The sequence below is a fragment of the Lepidochelys kempii genome, chromosome 3 (assembly GCF_965140285.1).
Source record: "Lepidochelys kempii isolate rLepKem1 chromosome 3, rLepKem1.hap1, whole genome shotgun sequence".
Taxonomy (NCBI): Eukaryota; Metazoa; Chordata; order Testudines; family Cheloniidae; genus Lepidochelys; species Lepidochelys kempii.
Genome location: NC_136382.1, coordinates 169904855 through 169913447, shown reverse-complemented (window position 1 = coordinate 169913447; position 8593 = coordinate 169904855). Strand labels below are relative to the sequence as shown.

At 45.2% G+C, this 8593-nt stretch overlaps 1 protein-coding gene across 7 annotated transcripts in view; it reads left to right on the top strand.

Annotated features, from left to right (window-relative positions):
- Window positions 1-2543: 2543 nt before the first annotated feature.
- TRERF1 (transcriptional regulating factor 1) overlaps window positions 2544-8593 on the top strand; it is a 141523-nt gene continuing 135473 nt past the window's right edge. For 3 of the 7 annotated variants that reach the window (XM_073339029.2, XM_073339031.2, XM_073339030.2), the window contains exon 1: window positions 2545-3193. The gene's annotated coding sequence lies outside the window, so the exon portion shown is untranslated. Of the gene's footprint in view, window positions 3194-3353; window positions 3535-8593 lie in introns of those variants that run through there. The other 4 variants (XM_073339036.2, XM_073339035.2, XM_073339034.2 and 1 more) reach the window with 3 other exon arrangements.

Below are 8593 nucleotides of genomic sequence, written 5' to 3'. Positions count from 1 at the left end.
GCTATTGATTCCAAAGCTCAGCATAGATTTTGCACAGCATTGCCCCCAAGAACAAAAGTCACAATATCCAAAAGGTATTTGCAAACTTAATACACTTGAATGCAGTATTTTTCACTTAAGCAAAATTAAAGTTAGAATTTGGTTGTGTGGTTGAATGGAAAAATACCAACATTTTAAATGACAGAAGGAACTAGAAGTGCAATTGTCAATTGGGGGTCATTACATTTTTTCCCTATCACATTGATCTATATTATCAACAAAAGTGGTCTCATGAAGATTAAATAATTAATGACAGTGGTATAGGGTGATGATATTTCCCAAAGGGAAAACAGGACACCACATGGGGCTGGCCCAAGCCTTGCCCCTTCCCCCCACACATGGGGCTGGCCCCTTCCCTGCCCCCGTAAATGGGGCTGGCCCATGCCCTGCCCTCCCCACCCCTCCATGCAGGGCTCTTGTCCGAGCCCAGCCTGCTCCTTGCCTGGGGCTGGCATCGCTGCTCACCCGAACCCAGCCTGCCCCTCGCACAGTTGTAGCTGCTCAGCTAAACCATGCCTCCCTCCCCCACAAAGCTGGCATCACTGTTCACCCCCTTGCACATTCCTCTGCACTCCAGAAGGGGGGTGTGCCCTTTTTTTTTTTTTTTTTTTGCAAAAGTGGGCATTTGGCCTGTATTGCTCTTGTATATGCAACCAGAAAATCTATCTAATGGTGTGAGGTGAGGCTAAGAAGTAACCCTTATAACAGTTTTCAGAGTAACAGCCGTGTTAGTCTGTATTCGCAAAAAGAAAAGGAGTACTTGTGGCACCTTAGAGACTAACCAATTTATTTGAGCATGAGCTTTAAGCTCATGCTCAAATAAATGCTCAAATAAATTGGTTAGTCTCTAAGGTGCCACAAGTACTCCTTTTCTTTTTCCTTATAACAGTGGTTCCCAAACTGGGATTCGTGAACCCCTGGGGATTTGCGAAATGTTACAGGGGATTCTCGGAAAAAAATTCCCCAATGGCTGCCAGAGTGCTCCCTCGGGACCCCGGGCAGCACTGGGCCAGCAGCCTGGAGCCCCTAGACTTCCAAAGGCTAAGCAGATCAAAGCAAGCATATCTATCACAGTGAGGAGATTTAAACTTCAAGATTCCTTATAAGAAATGGAAAGGGAGGTGGATATTTTTTGGTGTTTTTAAATTAAATAGGCAGGTAGTATTGTTTTTTAAATTATTATGAAGAACAAGTTTAAACTTTGTTGTAACATGCGTTGTTTGCCTGGAGTGCTCAAGACCTGAACGCTTGTGTAGGAGGAACTCTTTGAGTTGACTTCTTAAATACCTTCATGCTATTTCACATCTGATACTCCTTGATGAAACATCGGAGCCTTGTCATATAACAGCCTTATTCAAAGCGATACAAGCTATGAAAGTGAGATCTTGGAAGAGTGTTGCCATTTTCATAATAAGAAAAGGAGTACTGATGGCACCTTACAGACTAACAAATTTATTTGAGCATAAGCTTTCGTGGGCTACAGCCCACTTCATCGGATCACAGGTTGTTAAAGTTTGGGAACCACTTGCCTTATAAGACAGAAATCATAAATGCCAACGCTGGGGACCTGATTTTGTTCCAATCCCAATCAACGGGAGTTTTGTCACGGTCACTCTTTTCCCTAGGAGCAGGACCTAGAGCCAGCATAGTCAGCTCTTTCTTCCTTTTCCAGATGTTTTCCTACAGCAACCCACCTGCCATCACTCAGGAGCCTAGAGAGAGCGAGTCCGCAGGGGCCCTGGCAGCGGCAAACCCACCCGCACACTGCAAAATCCTTCACAGCCAGGGGGAAGTGCAGCGTGAAACCTGTCCCCAGCGGCCAGCCCCAGACAATGCGCTGCGTGCGGTGCAGGAGTGAACGCTTCCCGGGAAAAGGTGTGGTGGCTATTTTCAGACGTGACTCAGACGACGGCTGGCCGGCTGAGCCACTTGGTGCGGCTTTCGCGGTCGTTATAAAAAAAAAAAAAAAAAAAAAGCCTCGCCGAGGAGCCCGAAACGCAGGCGCCCTCCCGGGGCCGAGGGCGAAGCCGGCGCGTGGCAGCCCCCGGCGGGCGAGGGCACGACGCCTCCACCTGTGCGCCCAGCCCGCCCACCAAAATGGAGCGGCGCCGGCGGCCGAGCCCGCCCGCGGCGAGCGAAGTTCCCTCCCGCAGCCGCCCACTCTCCCCGAGCGGGGGGCGGAGCCACGAGGCAGAGAGAGGCTCAGGTCTGGGGAGCGCTGCGCCAATACCAGCCGGCCCAGGAGAGCGGCTCCCTGTGTGTGACCCTCCCCCGCGCTGGGCAGGCATGGCGCGTGAGGAAGGGGAAACTCTCCCCAGAGCCCGCAGGGCGTCATAGCCGCCCGCCCGCCTCGTCACCCCCCCCCATGCCCCGGAGAGGGTGAGCGCGCCCGCGCCTCAGCCAGACCTGCCCGGCCTCGCGGGGGGCGCGCGCGCCCGCCCGCCCCCTCCCTCCCCGGGGCGCCGGGCCAAGGCAGCGCCTGCCCCCCCCGGGGCCGCGAGCGCTTGGCGGCGCCTGGGCCAATGGAGCCGCCTCGCGTGTTCAGCCCGGCGAGCTGCAGCCCCAGCTGCGCCCCGTCCAGCCCCGCCGCGCCCGCGCCCGGCGAGAGGCAACGCGCCCGGCAGCCTCCGGCACCGCCGTGTCCCCGGGGAGCCCAGGGCCCGGCTGCCAGCCCTCCGCCCGCCTCCCGGGGGCTGGGGGCGGCCGCCCCGGGGCGCCGCCGGCCGGAGGCTCCCGCACCTGCGCCGAGTTTGCAGCGCTGAGAGGGCAGAGCCCAGCCCGGCTCCCCGGGAAGGGAGCAGCCCCCGCGCGTGGCCTGGCCCGTCCCTGCACCCAAAGCCCCGGGCGGCTGCGGGCGGGGGGTTGCGCGGCAGCCTGGGAGGGGGGTTCAGGGCGACCGCTGCTGCTGCTGACACCTTGTTACTTCCTGCTTCGCAACCCCAGGGCCCGACCCATCTCGGCGGAGGGATCCGCTCGCCTCCTCCAGCCTCCGCCCATTTCTGCTTCTGCTTTTTTTTTCTTTTGCAAGAAAATAATTTGACAGCGATTTGCTGACACTGGGATTTTGCATCAGAGATTACAAGAAACCCCCCCCCCCCCAACGACCTCTCCCCCGATCACTAGGCGGGGCGCGCAAAGGGGGATCATGCAAAAGGTAAGTCCTGGTTCTCGGAGCCTTTCCTAGCGTGGGCTTGCAAAGTGTGTGGGGAGGTGGGTGGATATTGCCACCACTCCTTCGCTCCCAGTGCAATTGCTTAGGGGAGGGTGTATTGCATGGGGGAAGGGGAGGGAGGAGTATGTTTCCTGGCGGAGCGATATTTGTTTACGGGACGAGATCTGTACTGTAAGTAAAGTAGGACCGAGCAAAGGCAGTTCTGTAATAAATTAGTATTGAAATTGCTCCATCAGCGCCTCCCAAAAAGGGGAAAATTGTGCCCAGTCCGGCCAGGTCTGTGTTCCCGGATCCTGCATGCACTTGTTGCAGATTTATACCAGGTAGGTAAATGCTTAGCAAGTTTAATTTTGTATTAGCTGGGGCTCCCCTAAATAAAGAAAAAGTTTGCAGCTCACTCTCGCTCTGTACTGCTGAGTAGGCGAGGCCCTCCCTGCAGCCTCTTCTCTCTGTTGCAAGACATCCCAGCAGGGAGAAAGGGCTGGCAGTTTATTACAGTGTCCTGTGCTTGCGGCTTTTTTTGGGGGGTGGGGAGCGGTGTGCAGGCCTTAGGGAATGGAATTAAAGTGAACCTATGTGATAAAGTTCTCAATCTGCAAGTGAGAAACCGCAGGACTCCTTAGGGATGAATCTTTTCACATGGTGCATTTGTGTCAGTGCTGTGGTGTGGCAAATTACTGTATGCGTGGATTTGGCATTTGATAATATGCTGCCATACCTGCCTACAGTGGGAAATAGAAAAACCTGAGATTTTCATCTTGGCCACTCCCTAAATCTCTGTCCTATGGTTTCTCCTTGGCAAGTGACAAAAATATTGCCTAAGATAAAAGTGTGCTTTTAAAATCAGGAAAATAATATGTTCCAGTACTTTGTGATTCTGAAAAACGTGGCTCTTAGAATTGCCTTTTTGCAGCCTGCCTGTAGAGGTTCCTCCCATATTCTATTCAGTGTCACATCAGAGCTGCAATACTGAAAGTCCAGAGACTTTGGAGGCAGGCCCCAGAGTTTGAAAAATCCCTACTTCTCAGGCCAAAAGCCTGAAATTAGGTACATTATGCTGTGGGCTTTGCATTTAAAAGGGGTTTGGGCTTGATGTGCACCCCTGAAAAGGGTTTAGGATTTAAGGTAATTAGGGCTGGTGGTGGTTGGTTCTTGGGGAAGTTGGAAAGGGATGTGGATTCAGGTTCTGAAACATTTTGCTGTAATTGTACTTGTATTGTGATCTCTTACGGCAAGATAATGGCTTGGCTCCTACTTAATGGCCAGTAAATAGCTTTCAAATACTGGATCAGAAATGGTACTTTGAATTAGCTGTATAGTGTGGCTGACAAAATGCAAGTGTTCAGTGTGTCACATACTTGAAATATTGATTTGCTAATTTACTTCCATGTTTGTGAATCTTTTGTGTTTCTAACAAGATCACATGTAAGTTTTCTATCTGAAATTGTCTAAAGAGGCTGTTACAGCTGAATCACATGGTTGCATAGGAATTAATTTTTTTATATTTTTATTCTTTGGAAATACTATATTATTGCTTTCCTCAGATAAGGAATGTACAATAAACTGGTCACTGTCACTGATTTTAAGCACACAACTACATACATTTCAAGAGACCACAAAATTCAGGAGTAAAGAGCAAAACTGTACACCAGATGTCTAAATACAAGACAGATGTTTTACAAGTAAAATTAATAATCAGTTAACCAGTTGACAAATGGATAATGCTTTCTTCTTCCTCTGCTTGCTTTATAGATTAGTTTTTCATGTCTGTCAATCAGTTACCTACACTTGACTTTTCAGGTGTAAACTTTGCAAATTTTGTACTTTAGGTCTAATAAATTGATACATCTTTGCTGTGCCAATAAATTACTTAAGATAGGTGTAGATCTTTACAGACTAAAATAACAGAGCATTACAAAATGTGAATAATAACAAAACTATTTGTGAGAAAATGTGATTATTTTAGTTGCCAGAGACATAAACTGATTGATTGTTTATGTCTCTGGCAACTAAAATATTACTGTAAGACACGAATATGGAGTGAGCCCTGCACAGGGATCCACTCATGTGGAGAACTTTGCAGGGTCAGAGCCTAAATATTTTCCTTTTTCAAAACCTGTAAATATGTATTTAATTAAGGCACAAAAATCTATATGGTATGGACGAACCATTTGTACACATAGTTTTCATGCACAGAACATTTTTTGTATCATTTAATTTAATTTGTGGTCTTGACTGGACATTAATTGGCCTGGAGCAGAGCTATTTCTCTGATGTCCTCTGATTGGTATTACAATAGATCAAAGAAAATTCAGACATTTTATTACATTTCAAGGCCTTGCCTGCCATGCTACTATAGGCCACTCCTTTTGAGGTATGTTCACTTTTGTATAAGGTTTGTTAAGGCATACATTTAACATCAAATGTACTATTGGGTTCAAATACTCTATATATATGTTATGGGACTTTGAAAATGTTAATTTAAAAGGCTTTGCTATAAATAAAGGGAGTGTACAGCATAACAAACAGGCTTGTTTTTATTTAGTTAAATGATTTTCTCTATCACATGAAAAAGTTGCATTATAAACTTCCCTTAGGCTAACATTTGTGGATTGCCGGTTAACACGATTTTCATAATTTTTATGTATATGTGTACTTTGAGAGAATTAAAAGTCAATACATAAGACCTGCACACAAGTTATATAATTAACTAATATATTTTTTTTAATCCTTTCTGCTATGCTTGAATAGCAGTGTATGTTTATGTAACAAAATGAAGCCAGAAAACTTCAGCAAGAAACTGAGCAGTGTTCAGACATCTGACTACCTAGTCAAACTGCAGAGTGACAGATTCTATATAAAAGAAAAGATACGAATAATGTAGCTTTAAGGACAAAAATGATTTTTAAAAATGAGCTGTGCAGTGGGAGTTTTACATGAGTATGCAATGCAGAATCGGGCCCTTAATGGAAATGATGGGGCCAGTCTTGATCACATTGTTGTAATGTGTATTCTGCCATTGACTTCAGTGCAGGATCAGGCTGTTGAATAGTTCACTAGGTGTCCTGCCCTGCCGTTTGACCCATTTGAAAATGATGTGGTATTCAAGTAAATAAACCAGAGCATGACTAAATTCTTTGTCTGATGTTAAGTGACTCATTTTGCATGGGGATGGACTCAGGCTTTATTTCCTATTCATTTATTGTTTTAGGTCTGTATATTGCTCTTTGTCATGCACTTGGAGGCATGTGACCAAGTTCAATAACATAAAATGTGTACATGTTTGAGTTTAGGTTCATTTTTGTGGAAGGCACATCCATTTAACTAGGAAGTTCCTAGGTTTTTGACTTAAATTCCATCAGTTTAATTTTTCTGGCTAGTTTAGTCTTTTCAGGAATCCAAGAAAGTAACGATCATTGTTAGATGGTTAATGTAACTCCCTCAATAACAGGTGGAGAATACGAGAAAAACGTAAGGACAGTACTCTTATGTCCTGTGTACTTCATGGAGTAATGCAGTATTGAGACATTTTTATTAATGAGAGGGCATCAACATTTTTCTAAAACTTGATGATAAACTCCCTATTTTTGCAAAATACTTGCTGTTTGATTAGCTGCATTTAGGCTAGGGACAGCAGCTCAATATAAGCTCTACCGTCTTTTTTCACCTAGCCATACTCCTTAAAGGTTGGGAGCCCTGAACCCATGCAGTTTCCATGGAGGTCCTTTGTCAGATCCAGAAGTGGGGAATGATTTTGCTTGAGCTCGTGTTCTCTGCCCTTCCTCATGTACCGGTCTGGTTTTGTCAATATCCAGTCAGATTTCTCCCGCTTTCTGCTTGTATTTTAATGGAATGATTTAGTTCTGAGTTTTAACCCAAAATAGTTTTAAAATAGGGGATTGTAATAGTTCAGTATAAGGCTTACTCTGTTGTGAATAGTTTAAAATTTGGTTTTAAATATGCCAGGGAATGATAAATTTAAAAATACAAGTTATTGTGGCAAAATGTTTGAGAAAAATATTTGTTCTCTCTCTTGATAGTTCAGCAGTACAGTAGCTAAGCAAAACACTGTTCTCAGGTCTGTACTGGCATCAGTATATGAAGATGTCTATGTGACAAGGCAGTGCCATTTATACAGTAACACAGTGTCTTTTAAAAGATGTTATTAGCTCCATTGAAAACATGAATGTTAAAAAAATGAAGGTGTGATAATTATGAAGGAGTAGTATTCATTCCTTCCCCTCCCCCCCCAAATAAAAGAATTCCTGGTTCGGTATTCCTGAACCAATGACAAAGCTTAATCAAAATTACATTTTTAAAACTCTAAAATATCGTTTGACACTGTTAGATACAGTTACAAATACAATCTATGCACACATACTAATTCTCTTTGTGACTTCCATCTTACAAACGTTTAACCACTTGAATAAATTTATTCATGTGAGTAGTACCATTGACTTTAATTACGTGAATAGTCCCACTAAAGTTACACAGATGCTAGAGTGTTTGCCAGATGGGGTCTTCAGTTTAAACTAAATATCCAAGAAAGCAAATTCCAGGTATTTAGCCAATTACAGTACTATAAAACCTGTTCTTAAATCATGTTTAGCTTTGAGACACACATTAATATTCTTTTAATCAATTTCAGGGTAATGGGGGAAATCCTGCCTTCTAAGAGAAACAGAAAATAGCACATTCAAATATATTTTAAGAAGGGCTGCTCGTCCTTCAGAGGGTATGGCTGAGCGTGACTCAAAGGATATTTTTTTAAAAAAAACCTTACTTTTTCTTAATCTCTTTTTTGGGAGAAAATAACCAATGTGGTTGCTTTTGACTGGCACATGGGAGTGTGTAGCACTTACGTACAATATTCCACAGTCCCATTCTACGTTGTTGGGGAGCATGTTTGCCCCTGGCTCTTCGGCAGGTGAGGGGAACAGCTTGCCCATTCATAGAGGGTCTAGATCTAGGAAGTTGTTGAGTCTGGCCCTGGCAAGAGACTGGAATGGGGGATCCAATTGGTCAAAGAATCTGCATAGGCCTGGATCCCCAAACTCTCCTAAGGCAAGTACAAGGATAATATTAATGACCAGCAACTTGATCTGAAGGAGTGAGAGATGGTCATATTGACACTGGGTCATAGAAAGTGGTAGTGGGTAGAAAGAATAATAGTGGACTCTTCATTTCCAATTGAGTACTCTTTATTTACACTGCCCCAATTAGACACCTCATTCCAGGAGTCCCAGTAGGACAGAGCTTCATGCACCAGTGGGTGTGGATACTCTATGTGGGCTTGCTGTATCCTGCATCGAGAGAGGGGTCAAGGTTTAGCTGTGTCCAGGAACTGCAGTGACCCTTCAGGCTAGGGCAGAATTTGTCCCC